We start from the raw sequence: 13723 nt of genomic DNA on the forward strand, positions 1-13723 counted from the left end.
CACTTCTAAAGTGCTCCAAACACCTACAATTGGAGTATTGTATTGGGGTTGTAAATGTTCTATTACCTTGCTATATAGAGACACCACTGGAGTGCTCCAAACACATTCAATTGAAGAGTTGCATTAGGGTTGTAAACGCCCTATTATCTTACAATCTGAAGACACTACTAGAGTGCTCCAAACACCTTCAATTGGAGTCTCGAATTAGGGTTGTAAATGCCTTATTACTTGTCATCTGGTGATACTACTAGAGTGCTCCAAAAACCTTCAATTGGAGTATTGTATTAGGGGTTTAAATGCCCTATTATCTTGCCATATACAAACACTACTAGAGTGCTCCAAACACCTTCAATTGGAGTATTTTATTAGGGTTACAACAATACTCTTATCTTGCCATATAGAGATACTACTAGAGTGCTCCAAGCATCTTCAATTGGAGTATTTTATTAGGGTAACAACAATACTCTTATCTTGCCATATAGAAACACTACTAGAGTGCTCGAAACACCTTCAAATGGAGTATTGTATTACAGTTGTAAAAGCCCTATCATTTTGCCATATAGACACACAACTAGAGTGCTTCAAACACCTTCAATTGGAGTGTTGTATTAGGGTTGAAAATGCCCTAGTATCTTGCCATACACTACTAGAGTGCTCCAAACACCTTCAACTGGAAAGATGTATTAGGGTTGTAAATGCCCTATTATCTTGCTATCTAGAGACACTACTAGAGTATTCCTAATACATTCAATTGGAGAATTGGGTTAGGGTTGTAAATGCCCTATTATCATGCACTCGTGAGTCGTGAGACACTTCTAGAGTGCCCCAAACACCTTCAATTGGAGTATTGTCTTAGGGTTATAAATGCCCTATCATCTTGCCATATGGAGACATTACTAGAGTGCTCAAAACACCTTCAATGTCTTAGAGTTATAAATGTCATATCATCTTACCATATGGAGACATTACTAGAGTGCTCCAAACACCTTCAATTGGAGTGTTGTATTAGGGTTGAAAATACCCTATTATCTTGCCATCTGGAGACATTACTAGTGTGCTCCAATCTCCATCAATTGGAGTGTTGAATTAGGGTTGTCAATGCCCTATTATCTTGCCATCTGTAGACTACTAGAGTGCTCCAAACACCTTCAATTGGAGTGTTTTACTTGGGTTATAACAATCCTATTATCTTGCCATGTAGAGAAACTACTAGGGTGCTCAAAACACCTTCAACAGGACTATTGTATTAGTGTTGAAAATGCCATATTATCTTGCAATTTGGAGACACTACTAGAGTGCTCCAAGCACATTCAATCGGAGTGTTATTTTAGGGTCGTAAATGCCATATCATGCAATCTGGAGGCACATGTGGAGTGCGCCAAACACCTTCAATTGGAGTGTTGTATTAAGGTTGCGAATGGCCTATTATCTTGCAATCTTGAGACAGTATTAGAATACTTGAAATACCATCAATTGAAGAGTTGTATTAGGGTTGCAAATGACCTATTATCTTGCAATATGGAGGCACTACTAGGGTGCTTAAAACAACTTCAATTGGAGTGTTGTATTAGGGATGTAAATGCCCTGTTATCTTGCGATATTTAGACACTACTAGAGTGCTTAAAACACATTTAATTAGAGTGTTTTATTAGCGTTACAACGACCCTATTATCTTGCAATCTGCAGACACTACTAGATTGCTCCAAAGACCTTCAATTAGAGTGTTGTATTAGGGTTGTAAATGCCTTATTATCTTACTGTGTGGAGACACTACTAGAGTGCTCCAAACACCTTCAATTGGAGTATGGTACTAAGGTCGTAAATGCCTTATTATCTTGCAATCTTGAGACACATGTAGAGTGTGCCAAACATCTTAAATTGGAGTGTTGTATTAGGGTTGCAAATGCCCTATTATCTTGCTATATAGAGACACTACTCGAGTGCTCCAAACACCTTCAATTGGAGTATGGTACTAAGGTCGTAAATGCCTTATTATCTTGCAATCTTGAGACACATGTAGAGTGCGCCAAACATCTTAAATTGGAGTGTTGTATTAGGGTTGCAAATGCCCTATTATCTTGCTATATAGAGACACTACAAGAGTGCTCCAAACACCTTCAATCAAAAAAGTGTATTAGAATTGTAAATGCCCTATTATCTTGAAATCTAGATACACTATTAGAGTGCTTGAAATACCATCAATTGGAGAGTTGTATTAGGGTTGCAAATGACCTATTATCTTTCAATATGAAGGCACTACTAGAGTGCTCCAAACACATTCAATTGGAGTGTTTTACTAGGGTTACCACAACCCTATTATCTTTACATATAGGGAAACTACTAGGGTGCTTAAAACAACTTCAATTGGAGTGTTGTATTTGGGATGTAAATGCCCTGTTATGTTGCGATATTTAGACACTACTAGAGTGCTCACAACTCCTTTAATTGGAATATTGTATTACAGTTGTAAATGCCCTATTAGCTAGCTTTCCGGAGACACTGCTAGAGTGCTCCAAAACCTTCAATTGGATTATTGTATTTAGGTTGTAAATGCCATCTTATCTTGCCAAATACAGGCACTACTGGAGTGCTCCAAACACTTTCAATGGGAGTATTTTATTAGGGTTACAACAACCCTCTTGTCTTTCCATATAGGTACAATACTTGGGTGCTCAAAACACCTTCTATCTACTGGAGTGTTGTATTAGGGTTGTAAATGCCCTTTTATCTTGCCATATAGTAGATCTATTAGAATACTGCAAACACCATCAAATGAAGAATTGTATTAGGGTTGTAAATGCCCTATTATCTTGCAATCTGGAGACACTACTAGAGTGCTCCAAACACATTCAATTGAAGAGTTGCATTAGGGTTGTAAACGCCCTATTATTTTACAATATGAAGATACTACGAGAGTGCTCCAAACACCTTCAATTGGAGTATGGTATTAGGGTCGTAAATGCCCTATTATCTTTCCATCTGGAGACACTGCTAGAGTGCTCGAAACACCTTCAATTGGAGTATTGTATTAGGGTTGTAAATGCCCTATTAGATAGCTTTTCGGAGACACTGTTAGAGTGTTCCAAAAACCTTCAATTGGATTATAGTATTTGGGTTGTAAATGTCATCTTATCTTGCCAAAAACAGACACTACTGGAGTGGTCCAAACACTTTCAATTGGAGTATTTTATTAGGGTTACAACAACCCTCTTATCTTGCCATATAGGTACACTACTTGGGTGCTCCAAACACCTTGAAGTGAAGCGTTGTATTAGGGTTGTAAATGCCCAGAAACCTACAATTGGAGTGTTGTATTAGAGTTGTAAATGCCCTATTATCTTTCCATATAGAAACACTACTCGAGTGCTCCAAACACCTTCAATTGGAGTATTGTATTAGGGTTGTAAATGCCCTATTACCATGCAATCAGGAGACACTACTAGAATGCCCCCAAACACCTTAAATTTGAGTGTTCTGTTAGGGTTGAAAATGCCCTATTATCTTCCAATATGGAGATACTACTAGAGTGCTCCAAACACATTCCATTGGAGAGTTGTATTTGGGTTGTAAATGCCCCGTTATCTTGCAATCTGGAGACACTACTAGAGTTCTCCAAATACCTTCAATTGGAGTATTATATTAGGGTTGCAAATGCCCTATTATCTTTCCATATAGAGACACTACTCGAGTGCTCCAAACACCTTCAATTGGAGTATTGTATTAGGGTGGTAAATGCCCAATTATCTTTCAATCAGGAGACACTACTAGAATGCCCCAAACACCTTCAAGGGTAATACCCTATTATCTTGCCATCTGGTGACACTACTAGAGTGCCCCAAACACATTCCATTGGAGAGTTGTATTTGGGTTGTAAATGCCCCGTTATCTTGCAATCTGGAGACACTACTAGAATGCCCAAACACATTCAGTTGGAGTGTTGTATTAGGGTTGTAAATGCCCTATTATCTTGCCATGTGGTGACACTACTAGAGTGCCCCAAACACATTCAATTGGAGAGTTGTATTAGGGTTGTAAATGTCCTGTTATCTTTCAATCTAGAGACACTACTAGAGTGCTCCAAACACATTGAATTGGAGAGTTGTATTTGGGTTGGAAATGCCCTATTATCTTGCAATCAGGTGACACTACTAGAGTGCCCCAAACACATTCAATTGGAGAGTTGTATTAGGGTTGTAAATGTCCGGTTATCTTGCAATCTGGAGACACTACTAGAGTGCTCCAAACACATTGAATTGGAGAGTTGTATTAGGGTTGGAAATGCCCTATTATCTTGCAATCAGGAGACACTACTAGAATGCCTCAAACACCATCAATTGGAGTGTTGTATTAGTGTTTTAAATGCCCCGTTATCTTGCAATATGGAGACATTATGAAAGTGCTCCAAATACCTTCAGTTGGAGTTTTGTATTAGGGTTGTAAATGCCCTATTATCTTACAATCCGGAGAGACTACTAGAATGCCACAAACACCTTCGGTTGGAGTGTTGTATTATGGTTGTAAATGCCCTATTATCTTTTAATATGGAGACAATACTAGAGTGCTCCTAACACATTCAATTGGAGAGTTGTATTAGGGTTGTAATGCCCCATTGTCTTGCAATCTGGAGACACTACTAGAATTATGCAAATACCGTCAATTGGAGTATTGTATTTGGGTTGTAAATGTCCAATTATCTTGCCATATAGAGACACTACTCGAGTACTCCAAACACCTTCAATTGGAATAGTGTATTATAGTTGTAAATGCTCTATTATCTTGCCCAACAGATGCAATGCTGGAGTGCTCCGAACACCATGAATTTGAGTATTTTATAAGGGTTACAACAACCCTCTTATCTTCCCATATATAAACACTACTAGGGTGCTCCAAACACCTTCAACTGGAGTGTTGTATTAAGGTTGTAAATCCGCTATTATCTTGCTATATAGAGACACTACTAGAGTGCTCCAAAAACGTACAATTGGAGACTTGTATTGGGGTTGTAAATGCCATATTATCTTGCTATCAGGAAACACTACTAGAGTGCACCCAACACCTTCAACTAGAGTGTTGTATTAAGGTTGTAAATCCCCTATTATCTTGCTATATAGAAACACTACTGGAGTACTCCAACCACCTTCAATTGGAGTGTAAATGTCATATAGAGACACTACTAGAGTACTCCGAACACCTCAAAAACCATCAATTGTTGTATTATGGTTGTAAATGCCATATAGAGTCACTACTAGAGTACTCCAAACACCTCAAACACCATCAACTATTGTATTATGGTTGTAAATGCCATATAGAAACACTACTAGAGTACTCCAAACACCTTCAATTCGTGTGTTGTATTTGGGTTGTAAATGCCCTATTATCTTGCCATATAGAGACACTACTAGAATACTCCAAACACCACCAATTGGAGACTTGTATTAGGATTTTAAATGCCCTGTTAACTTGCAATCTAGAGATACTACTAGAGTTATCCAAATACCTTCAATTGGAGTATTCTATTTGGGTTGTAAATGTCCAACTATCTTGCCATATAGAGACACTACTCGAGTGCTCCAAACACCTTCAATTGGAGTGTTGTTGTAAATGCCCTATTATCTTGCCTTCTGGTGACACTACTAGAGTGCTCCAAACACATCAATTGGAGTGTTGTATTATGGTTGTAAATGCCCTGTTATGTTGCCATCTAGAGGCACTACTATAGTGCTCCAAACACATTCAATTGGAGTGTTTTTTTAGGGTTTTCAATGCCCAATTATCTTGCAAGCAGGGGACACAACTAGAATTCCCCAAACACCTTAAATTGGAGAGTTATATTAGGGTTGTAAATGCCATATTACCTTGCAGTCAGGAGACACTACTAGAATGCCCCAAACACCTTCAATTCGAGTGTTGTATTAGGGTTGTAAATGCCCTATTATCTTGCAATCTGGAGACACTACTAGAGTGCTCCAAACACATTACATTGGAGAGTTGTATTTGGGTTGTAAATGCCCCGTTATCTTGCAATCTGGAGACACAACTAGAGTTCTCCAAATACCTTCAATTGGAGTATTGTATTTGGGTTGTAAATATCCAATTATCTTGCCATATACACTACTCGAGTGCTCCAAACACCATCAATTGGAGTATTGTATTATAGTTGTAAATGCCCTATTATTTTGCGACATAGATACACTACTAGGGACCTCCAATTACCTTCAACTAAAGTGTTGTATTAGGGTTGTAAATCCCCTATTAGTGACACTACCAGAGTGCTCAAAACACCTTCAACTGGAGACTTGTATTGGGGTTGTAAATGCCCTATTATCTAGCAATCAGGAGACACCACTAAAGTGCTCCAAGAACATTCAATAGGAGTGTTGTATTTGTGTGTAAATGTCCTATTATCTTACAATCTAGAAACACTACTAGAGTGCACCAAACACCTTCAATTGGAGTCCTGTATTAGGGTTGTACATGCCCTAGTATCTTGACATATAGAGACACTACTAGAGTGCTCGAAACACCTTCAATTGGAGTGTTGTATTAGACTTGTAAATGCCCAATTATCTTGCAATCAGGAGACACTACTAGAGTGCCCCCAAAAACATTCAATTGGAGAGTTGTATTAGAGTTGTAAATGTCCTCTTATCTTGCAATCTAGAGACACTACTAGAGTTCTCCAAACACATTCAATTGGAGAGTTGTAATAAGGTTGAAAATTAACCTCTTATCGTGCAATTTGGAGACACTACTAGAGTGCTCCAAATAGTTCAATTGGAATATTGTATTAGTGTTGTAAATACCCCATTATCTTGCGATATAGAGTACTCCAAACACCTTCAATTGAAATGTTTTATTTGGATGACAATGACCCTCTTATATTGTCATATAGAGACACTACTAGGGTCCTCAAAATACTTTCAATTGGAGTATTTCATTAGGGTTGTAAATGCCCTATTATCTTGCCATCTGGTGACACTACTAGAGTGCTCCAAAAACCTTCAATTGGAGTATTGTCTTAGTGTTGTAAATCCCCTATTATCATGCAATCGGGAGACACTTGTACAGTTCTCCAAACACCTTCAATTGGAGTATTGTCTTAGGGTTATAAATGCCCTATTATCTTGTCATGCAATCGGGAGACACTTGTACAGTGCTCCAAACACCTTCAATTGGAGTATTGTCTTAGGGTTATAAATGCCCTATTATCTTGTCATATAGAGACAGGACAAGAGTACTCTAAACACATTCAATTGGAGAGTTGTATTAGGGTTGTAAATGCCTTGTTATCTTACAATCTGGAGACACTACTAGAATGCCCCAAACACCTTCAATTGGAGTGTTGTATTAGGGTTGTAAATGCCTTATTATCTTGCAATATGGAGGTACTACGAGAGTGCTCGAAACACATTCAATTGGAGAGTTGTATTAGGGTTGTAAATGCCCTGTTATCTTACAATATGGAGACACTACCAGAGTGCCCCAAATACCTTCAATTGGAGTATTGTATTAAGGTTGTAAATGCCCTATTATCTTTCCATATAGAGACACTACTCGAGTGCTCCAAACACCTTCAATTGGAGTATTGTATTATAGTTGTAAATGCCCTATTATCTTGCAACATAGAGACACTACTAGGGACCTCCAATCACCTTCAACTAGAGTGTTGTATTAGGGTTGTAAATCCCCTATTAGAGACACTACTAGAGTGCTCAAAACACCTTCAACTGGAGACTTATATTGGGATTGTAAATGCCCTATTATCTAGCAATCAGGAGACACTACTAAGGTGCTCCAAAAACATTCAATAAGAGTGTTGTATTAGTGTTGTAAATGCCCTATTATCTTACAATCTAGAGACACTACTGGAGTGCCCAAACACCTTCAATTGGAGTCATGTATTAGGGTTGTACATGGCCTAGTATCTTGACATATAGAGACACTACTAGAGTGCTCTAAACACCTTCAATTGGAGTGTTGTATTATGGTTGTAAATATCATCTTATCATGCAATCTGGAGACCCTACTAGAGTTCTCCAAACACATTCAATTGGAGATTTGTAATAAGGTTGTAAATTAACCTCTTATCGTGCAATTTGGAGACACTACTAGAGTGCTCCAAATCGTTCAATTGGAATATTGTATTAGTGTTGTAAATGCCCTATTATCTTGCGATATAGAGTACTCCAAACACTTTCAATTCGAGTATTTTATTTGGATGACAACAACCCTCTTATATTGTCATATAGAGACACTACTAGGGTCCTCAAAATACTTTCAATTGGAGTATTTTATTAGGATTGTAGATGTCCTATTATCTTGCCATCTGGGGACACTACTAGAGTGCTAAAAAAACCTTCAATTGGAGTATTGTCTTAGTGTTGTAAATCCCCTATTATCATGTAATCGGGAGACACTTGTAGAGTGCTCCAAAGACCTTTAATTTGAGTATTGTCTTAGGATTATAAATGCCCTATTATCTTGCCATATAGAGACAGGACAAGAGTACTCTAAACACCTTCAAAAGGAGAGTTGTATTAGAGTTGTAAATGCCCTATTATCTTGCAATCAGGACACACTACTAGAATGCCTCAAATACTATCAATTGGAGTGTTTTATTAGGGTTGTAAATGCCTTATTATCTTGCAATATGGAGATACTACTAGAGTGCCCGAAACACATTCAATTGGACAATTGTATTAGGGTTGTAAACGCCCCGTTATCTTACAATATGGAGACACTACCAGAGTGTCCCAAATACCTTCAATTGGAGTATTGTATTAAGGTTGTAAATGCCCTATTATCTTTCCATATAGAGACACTACTTGAGTGCTCCAAACACCTTCAATTGGAGTATTGTATTAGGTTGGTAAATGCCCAATTATCTTGCAAGCAGGCGACACTACAAGAATGCCCCAAACATTTTTAATTAGAGAATTATATAAGGGTTGTAAATGCCCTATTATCTTGCAATCAAGAGACACTACTAGAATGCCCCAAACACCTTCAGTTGGAGTATTGTATTAGGGTTGCAAATGCCCTATTATCTTCCCATCTGGTGACACTACTAGAGTGCCCCCAAACACATTCAATTGGAGAGTTGTATTAGGGTTGTAAATGCCTTGTTATCTTACAATCTGGAGACACTACTAGAATGCCCCAAACACCTTCAATTGGAGTGTTGTATTAGGGTTGTAAATGCCCTATTATCTTGTCATCTGGTGACACTACTAGAGTGCCCCAAACACATTCAATTGGAGAGTTGTATTAGGGTTGTAAATGTCCTGTTATCTTGCAATCTGGAGACACTACTAGAGTGCTCCAAACACATTAAATTGAAGAGTTGTAATAGGGTTGTAAATGCCCTCTTATCGTGCAATTTGGAGACACTACTCGAGTGCTCCAAATCGTTCAATTGGAATATTGTATTAGTGTTGTAAATGCCGTATTATCTTGTGATATAGAGTACTCCAAATACCTTTAATTGGAGTGTTTTATTTGGGTTACAACAACCCTCTTATATTGTCATATAGAGACAATACTAGGGTGCTCAAAATACTTTTAATTGGAGTATTTTATTAGAGTTGTAAATGCCCTATTATTTTGTCATCTAGTGACACTACTAGAGTGCTCCAAAAACTTTTAATTGGAGTATTGTCTTACTGTTGTAAATGCCTTATTATCTTGTCATATAGAGACACGACAAGAGTACTCTAAACATCTTCAAAAGGAGAGTTGTATTAGGGTTGTAAATGCCCTATTATCTTGCAATCAGGAAACGCTACTAGAATGCCACAAACACCTTCGGTTGGAGTGTTGTATTATGGTTGTAAATGCCCTATTATCTTTCAATATGGAGACAATACTAGAGTGCTCCTAACACATTCAATTGGAGAGTTGTATTAGGGTTGTAATGCCCCATTATCTTGCCATATAGACACTACTCGAGTGCTCTAAACACCTTCAATTGGAGTATTGTATTAAGGTGGTAAATGCCCAATTATTTTGCAAGCAAGAGACACTACTAGAATGCCACAAACACCTTCAGTTGGAGTGTTGTATTATGGTTGTAAATGCCCTATTATCTTCCAATATGGAGATAATACTAGAGTGCTCCTAACACTACTAGAATTCTGCAAATACCGTCAATTGGAGTATTGTATTTGGGTTGTAAATGTCCAATTATCTTGCTATATAGAGACACTACTCGAGTAATCCAAACACATTCAATTGGAATAGTGTATTATAGTTGTAAATGCCCAATTAACTTGCCCAATAGATACACTACTGGAGTGCTCCAAACACCATCAATTTTAGTATTTTATAAGGGTTACAACAACCCTCTAGATACAACTACTAGGGTGCTCCAAACACCTTCAACTAGAGTGTTGTATTAAGGTTGTAAATCTCCTATTATCTTGCTATATAGAAACACTACTAGAGTGCTCTAAACACCTTCAACTGGAGACTTGTATTGGGGTTGTAAATGCCATATTATCTTGCAATCAGGAGACACTACTAGAGTGCACCCAACACCTTAAATTGGAGTGTTGTATTATTGTTGTAAATGCCATATTATCTTGCCATATAGAGACACTACTAGAGTGCTCCAAACACCATCAATAGGATGTTGTATTAGTGTTGTAAATGTCCTCTTCTCTTGCAATCTTGAGACACTACTAAAGTGCGCCAAACACCTTTAATTGGAGTGTTGTATTAGTATTGTAAATTCCCTATTATCTCGCAATCTGGAGACACTACTAGAGTGATCCAAACAGCTTCAATTGGAGTATTGTATTAGGGTTGTAAATGTTATTATCTCTCCACTTAGAGACATTACTAGAGCACTCCAAACACCATTAATTTGAGTATTTTGTTAGGGTTACAACTACTCTCTTATCTTGTCATATAGAAACACTTGTAGGGTACTCCAAACACCTTCAATTGGTGTGTTGTATTTGGGTTGTAAATGCCCTATTATCTTGCCATATATAGACACTACTAGAGGACTCCAAACACCTTCAATTGGAGACTCGTATTAGGATTTTAAATGCCCTGTTATCTTGCAATCTGGAGACACTACTAGAGTTCTCCAAACACCTTCAATTGGAGTGTTTTATTAGTGTTGTAAATACCCTCTTATCTTGCCATATAGAGACACAACTAGAGTGCTCCAAACACCTTCTATATAAGTATTGTATTTGTGTTGTAAATGCCCTATTATCTTGCAATCTGGAGACACTAGTAGAGTGCGCCAAACACATTCAAATGGAGTGTTGTATTAGGGATGTAAATACCTTGTTATCATGCATATGTAGATACTACTAGTGTGCTCCAAAAACCTTCAATTAGAGTGTTGGATTAGGGTTGTAAATGATCTATTATCTTGCCATATTGAGTCACTACTAGAGTGCTCCAAAAATCTTCAATTAGAGTGTTGTATTAGGGTTGTAAATGCCCTATTATCTTGCCATATAGAGACACTACTAGAGTACTCCAAACACATTCAATTAGAGAGTTGTATTAGGGTTGTAAATGCTCTATTATCTTGCAATCTAGAGTCACTACTAGACTTCTCCAAATACCATTAATTGAGGTATAGTATTAGGGTTGTAAATGCCCCATGATCTTGTAATCTGGAGATTCTACTAGAGTGCTCCAAATAACTTCAATTGGAGTGTTGTATTTGTGCTGTAAATTTCCTATTATCTTGCAATCTGGAGACCTACAATTTTCAAATTCATTAGAGAATTAGAATTTCAACATGTTTTACTCACCTACAGTTACCGGGTAATAATAATTAGAGTAGAACTAGGGTGCTCTTAAGCTCACCAAAGTTTTGGTGAACTTAACTCTAAAACTCATAAAATCAATTTCAAATGATGATCTGAACCGTTGAAATCTGTCTACCTTACGTGTGATGCATCTACATGTGAAATTTTTAAACATTCGAATTAATTTAGTATAAAGTCAAGCGGTCAAAATTAGAAGGTTAATAAATTAATTTTAGTGCATTCATTTTTGAATGTTTTTTGACCGCTTGACTTTATACTAAATTAATTCGAATGTTTAAAAATTTCACATGTAGATGCATCACACGTAAGGTAGGCGGGTTTGAATGTTCGGATTCATCATTTGAAATCGATTTGATAAGTTTTAGAGTTAAACTCACCAAAACTTTGGTGAACTTAAGAGCACCCTAGTTCTACTCTAATAATTATAGCTATATAAGTGGATCACACATTATCATGCAACAACACTAATGAATTTTGCTACCACTTATTTTCCTCTTTTGTTGAAAGTATATCTAAATAATTGTTCTTAACTAGTTTTGCAGTTTCATTCAGTGAGAAGGTCACTCGTACTGTCAGACAACTCTCTCCATATCATTGTTTAGATTGTTTAATTCATCGCCTGTGTCGCTTTCTCTCATGTAATAACTTCCCCCTTTTTTATGTCTGTTTTTTCTTCGCACTAAGAAATGCATTAATGCCCTTCAATTTTTTTATATCACCTAGATTGGCATTTTAATATAGAAAACTTTCAATTGCTCTCCTTGTCAAAGCTTGGAATTGGTATAATTTTTCCAGCAACACAAAAGGATACTTTGATTTACCTTGTTCAAGCAATTGCAATCAATTGACCATTTGATTTACCTGCTCATTATTTCATTCTACCCTTTTCCTTTTTCTTTTTGTTTTACATGATTTTCTTTCATTTTCAGTATCATGTTATAATTGATACATACTTGTCAGGTTAGTCCATTATTGAATTTGAAATTGGTTTTTTACTTGTCAGGAAATGGAAGAAGGAAATGATCTAGTGCCTTATTCAGAACAAGAAGAAAAAAGAGAAGAGGCTGAAAGAAATAGAACATTACTATTTTAATTTGTTTTTTGTTACATAGTGAAGAATGTAAATAAATTAAAGAAGAAGAACAATGCTATGTTTATATCTTCTCCCTCTCTCAATACAGCAAGTTTATATCTTCTCCCTCTCTCAAAACAGCAAGTTTATATCTTCTCCCTCTCTCACTTGTCTTAGGAGGATTTTATAAGTGTCATGTTTGTTAAATTTCTCAGAAAGCATAAATGGGGATTTTATAAGCTTACATTGTTGGTAACTTCATTCAGCACCTCAATTTTTACTGTTATTATTTTAAATTGTATCTTTCCTTAGGAGTTAAATTTAAGCTTATTTGATTAACATCACGAATTTGGTCTTAATTGAGCCAACATAAGGATTTGTAATTGAATTAACTGTATCTTTTCTTACCAATTATTTAAATAAAAAAAATACAGTTATCAGTCTTGTTTCAAGTTCTGATTTACTAACATTTTTCTCATCATTTACCAGGGAAATATCAAAACTTAAAGAATAAAATAATGGCTAGGAGACAAAAGAAGCTACTATTTAGACATGCACGCTAGTAGTATCTTGAGGAGGTGACTTCAAGAGAGATGGAGCTCTTACAAGAACTTGATAGGTTCTGTTGCTTTTATTGACTCAGTGCTTTTGTATTCAGTGTGTGAGATAGAAAGACAGCGTTAAATGGGATGTCAGGACAGCTGGAAGGGAGTTAATTAGTGTAGTTTAGTGATTGTTAATCATTGTGGATTGTTGTACTTTGTTAATCTCTTCTACGTAGTTTTTCATATTGTGGATTTATGTGTGAAACTTGTACTGTTATGGGTGAAATTTTTACTGTTATGTGTGAACTTGG

The sequence above is a fragment of the Carex rostrata genome, chromosome 10 (assembly GCF_964058835.1).
Source record: "Carex rostrata chromosome 10, lpCarRost1.2, whole genome shotgun sequence".
Lineage (NCBI taxonomy): Eukaryota > Viridiplantae > Streptophyta > Magnoliopsida > Poales > Cyperaceae > Carex > Carex rostrata.